The following is a 12,045-nucleotide window of genomic DNA, read 5'->3' on the forward strand; positions in this document are numbered from 1 at the left end:
TGGATATGTGGATTCAGGGAGAGTAAGGAATTGAGGCTGACACCAAAGTTTAGGGCCCAGAAGACTAGGATGAGGTGCACTCAGAGTAATGGGAGAGTTAGTGAGTTATGGACATGGTGTGTATGAGATGTCTAGGGAACATTGATTCTGAAATGTCCAAAAAGTGATCAGCACTGTGAGATTGGAGGACAGGAGGGAGGTTAGGACTGGAACTGTAGGTTGAGAGGTAGGATGTTCTGAAGGAGGGAGGTTACAATCCTCTTTTACTCTGCCTGGTCAATTCTGAGTGCTGTGTTTTGGGAAGGATATTAACAAGCTAGACTGTATATGTGATAAGGAGATACAAACCATATCATACAAAGGTCATTTGGAGGAACTGGGATTGTCTTAGCTAGAGAAGAATATGATCACTGTTCTCAAATGTTAGACTCACAGAATAAGGACTAAGGTTCATTCTGCTGGGCCCCAGAATAGTTTTAAAGGTATGAGATATCTTTATAAGATACATAAGAAACACTTTAATAATTAGTTGTCCGAAAGTGGAATGGACTGTTTTTTTTATAGAAAGTTGGTTCCCTCGTTACAGGAAGTCTTAAAATAATCACCTAGTCCAACTCCTTCATTGTATTAGAGAACTGAGTGATGAAATGACTTGCACAAAGTCACACTGGTAATGATTAACAGGGCTGGGATTTGAACCAATTTTCTGGCCCCACACTTACTGGTCTTTCCGCTACATCATAAAACACAATGGTCCAATGAACGCAGCGTGTTAGAGACAGTTTTCCAATATATTTGTACCTATGAGAAAACGCATTTTGAATTTGGGTTCAGTGATTGCTCCCCTTAATGCAACTTGCCAAGTGTATATGCTTCAGTGGACCTGTAATCTCATATACTTGTCTCTGCCATTGGTGTAGATAACAGCCCATCCGCACCCTTTCATCCTTTATGATTCCTTTATGTTCACCCCTAGAGCTTCTATAGAGGATCTGCACAGTGTGCTGTACTCCAGTCAAAGTATAATGGGGATAAGCTTGTGAAATAAGCCCTTTAAAAGAGGATCAAGAGAAGTAATACATATCAAGTACTTTAAGGAATTCCATGCATCACAGTTCAAGAATGAAAAGTTGGAGAGATTTCAGAAGGAGACTAGGATGGGGAACTACCTCAATACCATGCCGTAAGAGGATCAGTTGAAGGAAATGGAGATGTTTAATCTGGAGAAGTCTTAGGGGAACCTGATAGCTGTCCATCTTTTAAGCGTTTTAGGAGTTTTCATGTGGAAGGGCAGTTAACTTGTTCTACTTAGCCCCAAAGGGCAGAACTGGGATCCGGGAGTGGAAGTTGGAGAAAAACAGATTTAGGCTTGATAAAAGGAAAAACTTTTCCTATATGATATCTATGATCACTCAAGAGTTTAATCTAATTGTCTACACAGGAAAAATCAAGCCAATGAAAAATGCCTAGTGTCCAAAATTCTATGTAGCTGAATAGACAACCCAGAGAGTTGGTCCACCAGCACATTTGTCTTCGACAGGCTCTGCAGGTGGACATTGAACTGGGTCCTGATGGGCTAAGAGAACAGGCTGAATTATCTTTTGAAAATTATGTAGTAATTCCCTAACTTCTCGACAACAAAGGGTTAACATCACTAATTTTCTTTTGATTCTATAGGACTGAAACATGGAATAATCAGTCTCTGAAAATTTAAAGTTTCAGGTCTCTCAAAGGAAAATTGATAAGGGAATGATGGGCATGAGTATTATGAAGTCAAATACGAGTGTTAGGAAAGATATCAGAGAAATATATTCCCAGAAAAGCAGGTACATCAGTCATGTATAGGATGAAAAGACTGTGATGTGTTATAATCTGCAATGTTGAAGTATCCAGAGAAATAAAATCACAGAGCCATCAGAGTATGCAAAACTCCCCATCATGAGAGCTTTCCAAAAGTGGAATGGACTCCTTTGGAAGGTAGCAGGTTCCCCACTCACCAAGGTCTTCAAGCAATGGGATGACCACTCCTCAGATGTGAAGTAGACAGAATTCTTGGTCAAGTTGGACTAGATCTTCAAGGTCTTCTATATGTAAAAAAACCAGTTCCTATCCAAAAAGTGCTTACACACTACTAGGGAAAAGCAGCTTATAAAAAGGTAGTTAGAAACATGGCTATTTTCAGAGGGGAAGAGCACCAGCAACTGGAGGGATCATTAAAAGGCTTCCTGGTAGAGACAGCACCTACCCTGAAGGGAAGTGAAGTATTCCAAAAGGTGGTGTCGAGGAAGGAGTGTATTCTAGGCTTGAGGGACATCCTGTACAAAGGTGGAGGTGGAATGCTAGCTTGGCAAAACAGGAAATGGTCCAGATGAACTGCAATGTAAAGTGCATGCAACACAGTAATATAAACTAGGCCTGGAAAGGTAGGCTGGAGCCAGGCTGTGAAGGGCTTTGAATGCCAGGCTTAGGAGTTCACATTTTATCATAAAGGCAATAGGAAGATCCTGAAAGTTCCTTTTTTTTTTTTAATGAGGCAATTGGGGTTAAGTGACTTGCCCAGGGTCACACAGCTAGTAAGTGTTATGTGTCTGAGGCCAAATTTGAACTCGGGTCCTCCTGACTCCAGGGCCAGTACTCTATCCACTCACTGTGCCACTTAGCTGCCCGATCCTGAAAGTTCTTGAGCAGAACAGAAGCACAGGCAGACTTGAGCTTTTAGTAAAATTATTTTAGCAACTGTGTAGAAGCTGGATTGGAGAAGGGAGAGGATGCTGGGCTTCCACTTGAAAAGCTATTGCATTAGTCTACTTAGTAGGGTGAGAAGAGCCTCTCCAGCCTGGAAGGCTGCAGACAGAAGGAGATAGACCCAACAAGACTCGGTTATATGGAGGGAGGTAGTTCCTTCCAACTATGAGATTATCATAAGCTCTCTATAAATGTCAGCTGTTATTATTAGAAACATAGGATCATAGCTAGAAGGTGCTTCAGGTGCTATCTAATTTGTCCCCCTTATTTTACAGATGAAACTGCCGCTCAGCCACTTGCCATTCATAGGATGAGGGAATTGGGTTTATGAATTCAGGCTCAGCTCTAAATTGTCCCTTATGGTGGTTATGATGGGGAGAGATCTATGCCAGAACACCTGCCCCCCCAAAAAAAAAGAACCTTACACCAGGAGTCAGGAAAGACATTTCTCTTTAACTAGCCGTACAATTTTGAAAAGGTCACGTCAACATTCTTCCAGTGTCTTCAACCTTGGAGGTGAGCTAAAAGATCTCAGAATCCCCTTTTAATAGGATCCAGGGTCAGGAGTGCAGAGGCCATCTGGTCCAGCCTTCGCCGTTTACAGTTCAGGAAACTGAGGCACGAGAAAATTAAATGACTATTTTCCCAGGGTTGAAGGATTAGGAAGCATTAGAGGTGGACTTTAAACTCAGGTCCTCCAATTCCTGTCCGTGCTCTTTGCATGTTGCCACAGTCCAGCTTTAAGAGTATATGGTAAGCTATGAAATATTCTTTGATTTTTTAAAAAAGACATTTTAGTTTTATGAGAAGTAGCTCAGAATCCTGAAAAGACTATGACTGGTTATCAAGACCTTTCACCCAGTTCTTGCTGTTGCCCGAGTAAGGCAGAGAGCCGTGCCTACAGAAGAAAACAAGAGGCGATGGCTCGCCTCCTACCTGTCACAACAGGGAGGGTAGCATTTATTCTGAGCTCTCGCTTCCTGGTGCTTTGCTTTGACCTTTTATTGCACTCTGACGCCCTCCCCCGTCCCCAAATGACACATTACTATTAATTAGACTGGAAAAGGGCTCAGACAGAGCAAAGCAAGCCGTAGGTTCTGTGCATCCATCTCGCTGTTAGTGAGGTTAGTAACACTTTGGAGTTGACAGAGCAAATGGGTGATTGGCTATGAACAGCTGCGAACAGCTAGAAAGGTTACATGCTTTAGTGCTGACTGAAATTTTCATCCTAGCCTACAACAGAAATGATTGCTAAGGCATCTATCTATCTGTCCCTTTTCTGTTTCTGGGAACCAGCTTATATAACCACAGAATTGCATTCAATTGTTTTTAAAAAAAAAAAAAAAGAAAGAAAGAAAGAAAGAAAGAAGAAAGGAAAGATGATTCTGATGATAACCAGGAATAAACACTGCATGACTAGCATTTGTCCAGTTATTTAAAGTCCCTCAAGAATATCTGTCTCAGAACTGCAGGAAGCTCCCTCGGAGGCAACTGTGGTCGAGGGGCAACAGCCCTGCACCCAGAATCTGAAGTCGGACGGGTTTCTAGTTCTTCAAGGTTCTACGCTAATCTCAGACTTGCCTGGGACTGTTTCCTTGCCTCTTAACATGAGGGGGCTGGACGAGGTGGCCCCTGGGGTCCTTTCTAGCCCTAGATCCTATTAGTCCATCACCCTAGGCGAGTCAAACTTCCTGAACTTAGCTGCCTCCTGTGTAAGGCTTTTCAGGTCCGTTTGCATTAAGCTCCCTTTCAGCTTTAACAGCCCCACAGCCCAGATCCAATTCTTGTTAGTCATATGACCGTGGGCAAGTCACTTTACTTTTGGAATCTTCAATTTTCTGTAAAATTGAGATAACAACTGAAACAGAATACTATGTAATTTAATGGTACCAAAAAGAAATATGAGAATGCACTTCCCTCTTTGCACAAGGGGGAACTATGGAGGTGTAAGTGTAATAATAATAACAATAATAATAATAATAAATAATAATAATATCTATTATTTACCTAGCAACTTCTATGTACCAGGCACTGTACTGAATGCTTTACAAATATCTCATCTGACGATACTCACAGCTCGGGGAGGTAGGTGCTATTATAACCCCCATTTTAGAGATGAGGAAATAAACAGATGTACTTGAAAGATATCATTTTGCTGATCTTTTTCTCTTCCTATCTTATTCTTTGATACAAGGGATGGATTTCTAGGTGGGAATAGAATGACATATTAGGAAATTAAGATGATGTAAAAATGACAGACGCCAATAAAATAAATTTTAAATGGGCAAAATATTTGCACTAGCTACCAGGTTTGTTCTCAGGAGCGCTTTGTAACCTTTAAAATGTAAATTGTTCCTAGGATTATCAGCTGACGAGGACTCTTGAACGTACAGGGGTTCTCGGTGATTTTTTGTCCCAGGCTCCTTTGGCAGTCTGACGAAACCTATAGATGAGCCCCTTCTCAGAATAATGTTTTTTAAATGCATAAAATAAAGTACATAAGCTTACCAAGAAAAATTTTTGTTGAAATGCAGTCATCAATATACTATAAGTTCCAAGTTTCACAGACCCCCACCCCCCGAAATCTATCCATGGATCCTTTGGGGGGTTTTGTGAAGCTCAGGTGAAGAACCCCTGATGTAGTTGCTGTTATATCCCTTTGGTGCCAGTTCTTACTCCATTATATCTGGAGTTTGAAGAAGGTACGCTGCTGTGGTAAATCATCTCATGTGGGATGGGGTGAAATGCAGCAGGGTATAATGCACAGAGTGCTGGCCTTGGAGTCTCGTGAATAGCAGCGTTCAAACCCTGTCTCTGACCCTTATTAGTTTTGTGACACCAATCAAGTGCCTTAAACTCTCTGAGCCTCAGTTTCCTCATCTGTAAAATAGGGATAATAATAATAATAATAACAATAATAACAATAACAATAATAACCTTACCTCCCAGAGTTGTCAAGAGGATCAAAGAAGATAATGTTGGGAAAGTACTTTGCAAACCTAAAAGCCATATATAAGTGCCTGCAATTGTTATCATTATATGATATTATCTTCTTTCAAATAAAAGTCAAGGAGGTAGTGCAGTGGATAGAGTGTCAGACCTGGATTCAGGAAGACCTGAATTCAAATGTGGCCTCAGACACTTGACTAGCAGTGCAGCCCTAGATAAATCACCTAACCTCAAGATGGGAATAATAATAGTGCCTATCTCCCAGGATTGTTGGGAGGATCAAATAAGATAATATGGATAAAGTGCTTTGCAAACTTTAAAGTGCTATATAAATGCTAATTGCTATTGTTTCATGACTTCTATCTTTGCTGCTGCAGTAATCTTGCCAGATTTTTAAAGTGCCACATTGGAGATAAAGAGGGTTCTAAGACAAGAGGCCTATCAGTTCCCAATTCCCCATCAGGTATTTAAGTGGTGCACTTGGAGGCTTCATGAGTGATGCCCAGCACAAGGCAGGTGTTCAGTGAATGCTGACTTGCTCCGGCTATACTCAGTGACTGTTCACTGTAATTCCTGCTTTCAGATCTCTTCATTCACTTTTCTAGGTTTCCAGACTTGGGGAGAAAAAAAGGTTAATCTGTCAGCCTAAATTCTGAAATCCTATGCTTCTGGAGCTCCCAAGAGGGACATGAACCAGGAAAAAACAATAGAAGCACCTCCCACAATTGTTATGGGCACTGAGACACAGTGCCAGCTGATGAGATGTAGGTCATAGCTGGGCTGGGCTGGGCAAAGCTGGTGAGAAGTCTTTGTTACCTTGGGGCCTGCGATCAGGCTCTGGGAAAAAGGCTACGGAAGGCCGGGGATGTGGCCCTGGGAGGCAGGGAGAGAATTAAGCATTGGACTGAGCTGGAAGCAACCTGTGAAGCTTGAACCTAGCCCATTGCTCAGCACATTGTAGAGGCTCAATAAATTTGTGGTAAATTGAACTGAATTAAAGAAGGGTCTCATACTTGGGGCATAGTTTTCAATCCCATAATGGCGGAATCCATGGATTCCATTCTTTCCCTCCCCCCCCCAAATCAAATCAATGTATACTTATTAAGCATCGTGCCCTGGGGAGTTTACCTAAAGGAAAAAGCAACGCGAAAATAATTCTGTACAAGCAAGATATCTATGTGTATGTATATGTATATATGTGTGTGTGTATATGTACATATACATATATAGATATGAGAGGGAGGCACCACTAACAGTTAGGGGTATTAGGGACTGGGAAAGGCTGCTTATAGAAGGTAGGTAATTGAATGACTTGGAGAAGCAAGGAGATTTTACTCATAGAGGCAGCTAGGTGGCATAGCAGACAGAAATCAGGAAGGCCTGAATTCAAATTCTGCCTCAGCCTAGCTAGTTACATGATCCTCGGCCAGCCATTTAATCTCTGCCTCAGTTTTCTCATCTGTAAAATTGAGATAATAGCACCTCCCTCCCAGGGTCATGAGGGTAAAATGAGATGGCATATAATGTGCTTGCAAACCTTAAAATGTTATTTAAGTGCTAGCTATTTTTATTATTCAGTTCAACAAATGTTGACTCATCTTCACCTATTACTTTGACTCCTAGCAAAGAAGAGACTGCATTGCAGTATTGTCTGGCTTTGCAGGTAGAAACAATGAATTAAACCAAGTGCTCTCCTGGAAATTTATGCCAAAGAATTATCCCCAAAGTGGTCAGTCTTCTCTCTCATATCTATTGTCACAGCGTTTGTTGCTGAATGTTTGCAAAACTTCCCGAGATCCTTGGGAAGATAAGCTTTTCCAATAACAACGTTAACGCTTTGGTTATGAATCTATAAATCTTTCAGAGCTCTCTGGCCAAATATCATAATGATTTATTCCCCGAGTCTGCTCATGTAGTGCCTTCTACAGCACCAAAAATCCCCAGAGCAACTTACTAAAAGTAATAAGTTTTTGAAGTTGTGGTGCTTAGAGACATAGCAGATAAATTAAACTGGGTCTCTGGCCTTAAGGACCTGAGAGCATAGTAAAGAAGACTTTCATCTGATAGAATGTAGTTACGAGAAGCAGGGTCTGCCCATGACAAAATTATAAGGCTATTAAAGCATCTTCCCATGTTCCTTTTCTGTGCCATACTCCTTTCCTCCTGGTCCCCTCCTTCCCTAAGGTGCCCTGTGCCCTCATGAAACCCCGTTGTAACATTACATCTAGGCCATTGCAAAAAATAGCAATAGCAATAATAACTCACATTCCTATATCACTTTAAGGCGTATAAAACATTTCTGCTAGAAAGGTCTTGCTAATCTACTGCCTTAGTCCCAATGACTTCCCAGATAAAGCCCCCTTCTCTGGATTCGACCCCTCATATATGTTGTCTCCACCCATTAGAGTGTAAGCTCTTTGAGGGCAAGGACTTGTTATGACAGTTGTTATCCCCAGTGCTAAGTACAGTACTTGGCACATCACAGATGCTTCATAAATGCTTATTCATGCATCTAATAACCTTTCATCCCCCAGTACAGTGTAAGCTCCTTGAGGAGGGACTGTTTTTGGTTTTGGTTTTTGGTTTTTGGGGGTTTTTTTGTATCCTCAGTGCCTAGCAAACAATAAGTGCTTAATAAATGCTTGCCAGATTTATTATTATTGTAAATCTGACCTTAAAATGGCTCTATCCCTTGGGTCCCCTGAGTTGTTGAGCTCCTCCCAGAACCTTCATTTTGAGGAAGTGCCCAGGCCAGCCATATTCACAACCCATCTCTTCTTACTCTACTTCTAACTCTCTGGTCTTCTCCTCCATTCCCCAGCAGCCATCTCATCCTGGAAGATGCCTACACCTCTGGCTCTCTCCTTCAATTAGTAAGTTCTTCATGGAACTTTCACTTTGAGAAAGTACTCAGGCCAGCCACACTCCTTCCTCCTTTCCACCATGCCTTCCCGTGGGTACCTTCTCCCCACCTCACTCTCTTTCCCTTTTATGTTTTGTCTCTGATATTGGAATGGAAACTCATTTAGCTCATTTAGGCCTGACACATAGCATTCAATGCTTGTGGACTTGATTTGTTGGATTAGATAGGATTTAACCTCCTTCCTCATCTGTAAAATTGCTTCTCATAGCTTTTCGGGAAGAAAACACTTTGTAGACTTTAAAGCTTATATGTGAACTAACTTATTCCTATTAGTATGTCCGGCTGCTAGTTAGTTCTAAACTCGGAACCTAGAGATCCCGCACTCCTAGTCCAGGGTCCTTTCCACTGACATCTCATGTTAGGGTTCATGAACTTTTTTTAAAGCTTCCTGGCCATCTTAGGAAATCATGGCATCCTCATCTACTCCAGACATGCAATGAAGGCTTTCCAAGTAGTCCACAGACTGCTGTCCCTCAGTGTCAATGTTTATAATATTATAAGAGAGAACTGGGTAGACACTGCAGGCACCTACTCACAGGATGCCCAGATCATTTGAACCTCGAAATAGCAGGGCCCTGGGTAATTCCATTATGGGATAATTGTTTATCCAAGATCAGGAAAGAATAAACACAAAGAAACAGAGTTCAATCACCATTGCTAAGGACCACCTTTCCCCCACTTAGCTAAAGAGGCAACTTATAGTAATCCTACCTCACTTGACCTCTCAAAGGAAAGAGACTGATGAAAGGGTGGGTTACTCTGTGTATGCCCACTGAGTTCTGGTCCAGTAACCCCTGAATTTCAGTTCAATAACCCTCAAATCATCAGTTCTTTTTGCTCAGCAGTCAATTAAAGAACTCTTCACCATCTCCCACTGCAAACCCCTGAGTCATCAGGGCCAGAAGTGGGTTCACCCAAAGCTTCCACGCAGTTGCTTGGATGGGAGCCAGGCAGGAAATATGCATGAATGCTATAAGAACTAGGTCCCATAGAGAGTCCACCTAAATTCCAATCATATGGTATCAGCACAGGTATACAGGTTCTGCTTTATTCAAACCAATACAATCCCTTATGTACCAATGATCATTTAGGAATGGCTACCCCCACCAGGAATTCCCCTTTCCTTCCCAACTGCTGACATCTCTTTTTCTCTTCAAGGATTTTCTCCTACATTAGATCCTCACTTCTTACTCTACCAGTACCATCTTGGTTGGGGACAAGAAGATGGGTTGATTAGTATATAGCTACAGCTAGTCTCATTCAGGTGTTGCTGCTTCCCCAACTCCAATGCTGGGCAGTAACCCCAGCCCTCTTCCTCACTCAAACCTTCCTTAGAGTCCCATTCTTGGTCCTTATCCCAGAGCCTAAGCCCTAGCCCTTGTGATAAGATATCCATATAGAGAACTCTGTTTTCCTCTGAAATGACTATAATCCTACTTCTCTACAACCTGGGGCAGGTTTTCTGAGAGTACCCTAAAGGCATAGTGCTGCAAATGTATAAGCAGATATTATTCCTGATTGGCTGAGAGAATGCTGAGCCTTTGGCCTAGCAATAGCACTATGTTGATCCCAAAGATATCAACAAAAAAGGAAAGGATCCATATGTACAAAAATATGTTGTTGTTGCTGTTTTTTGTGGTGGCAAAGAATTAGAAATTGAGGGAACACCCATCAGTTGAGAAATGGCTGAAGGAGTTGTGGTAAATGATTGTGACAGAACACTATTGAGGGTGATGGTACCCAAAAAACCTGGGAAGACATATTAAATGATGCAAAGTAAGGTGAGCAGAACCAGGAGAACATTGTGCACAGTAACAGTAGTATTGTAAGCATTATCAACTGTGAAACACTTAGTTGCTCTGTTCAAGACAACAAGACAATTCCAAAGAACTCATGACGAAAATTACTATCCACCTCCAAAGAAAGAACTGATGAACTCTGAGTACAGATTGAAACGTATTTTTTTTTACTTTTTTTCTTGCTTTTTTGGGCTACAAGGCTGACATGGAAATGTTTTCTATGACTTCACATATTTAATTGAGTATCAGATTACTTGCATTCTCAATGGGGGGGGAGAGGCTGGAAGGAGGAAGAGAATTTGGAACTGAACATTTTTTTTTAAATCTTTTTTTTTAAGATTTATAAGAATGGAATGTCAATCACCCACATTTTCACAAACTAAGACTAAAAATATAATTCCTTTTTCCTTAAACAGAGAGAGAGAGGGGGCAGCTTGGTGGTGCAGTGGATAAAGCTCTGGCCTTGGAGTTAGGAGGACCTGAGTTCAAATGTGACCTCAGATACCTGACACTTACTAGCTGTGTGACCTTGGGCAAGTCACTTAACTCCAATTGCCTCACCAAAAAAAAAAAAGAAGAAGAAGAAGAAGAGAGAGCGCGAATGCTGAGCCTTGACACTTCATGAGTAGAAGAGAGACTTGCTTCAGTTTGGTGGACTTAAAGATAGGTCAAGAGAGAGGCAAGACATTTTTCGAATTGCAGACTGGAGCTCCACCGCTGCAGGCATGCAGGGCTCTTGACTTCCAAGGCTTGTAACCCTAGAGATTGCTGATTGTGGACTCTTCTTAGTAAGGTGATCCCCTCTTTTGTGGGTTGAGATGAGGTGTTTTAACTCATTCCTAACCAAAGAGCTCCTTTACTATTTGGAATTCACTAGTCTATTCTCTGACATTTGTTAACTATTTTACTTGGACAAATGGGCTTACTTGTTCAATATTTGTGATGGTCTTTTATGTAGCTGGCATTTGGTAGGAGGGAGTTATGCTAGTGAGTGTGAGCTAAGGGCTACCATCCCATCCCCCACTGAGAGTAAGCAGAGAAGCTGCTTTCGTTCTGAACCCAGGCTTGTACCTATAGACTATAGATATTTGACTTGTGGTAGACAGCTATGTCTAAGCTGCTGTTGCTCTTGGAAACTGGAGAAGAGGTTGCCCAGCCTTGAAAGTCCTAGATCCTGCTTTGCCTCTTCCCCAGCTAGACTGTTGGCCATGCCAAAAAGGAAGGCCAGATCCGAGATCCATGCCGCCATATTTATACGTGCTAGATAGCAAACACACACACACACACACACACACACACACACACACACACACACATTCCTTTTTATATGGAAAGACCTAACAATTATAGGTCATAATAGCTCGTTTATGTGGAGTAGAGTCATTCCTCATAACAATCTGGTGAAATAAGTAAAGAAAACAGAGCAGTAATATACCCATTTTGCAGATGAAAAAACTGAAGCTCAGAGGCCTTAAGTGGAAAGAGAACATAATAGAGAAATCATGGAATTTTGACTCAAAAAAGCTTTGGTCAGGTTTTCTACTTAAATTAAAATCAGCAAGCATTTACTAAACCCTTACTATGAGCTTTGCTGGGCACAGAGGATATAAAGACAAAGATGAAATAAAC

This window comes from Phascolarctos cinereus, unplaced genomic scaffold, assembly GCF_003287225.1.
Source record: "Phascolarctos cinereus isolate Bilbo 61053 unplaced genomic scaffold, phaCin_HiC Scaffold_1;HRSCAF=81, whole genome shotgun sequence".
In the NCBI taxonomy this organism is placed as follows: domain Eukaryota; kingdom Metazoa; phylum Chordata; class Mammalia; order Diprotodontia; family Phascolarctidae; genus Phascolarctos; species Phascolarctos cinereus.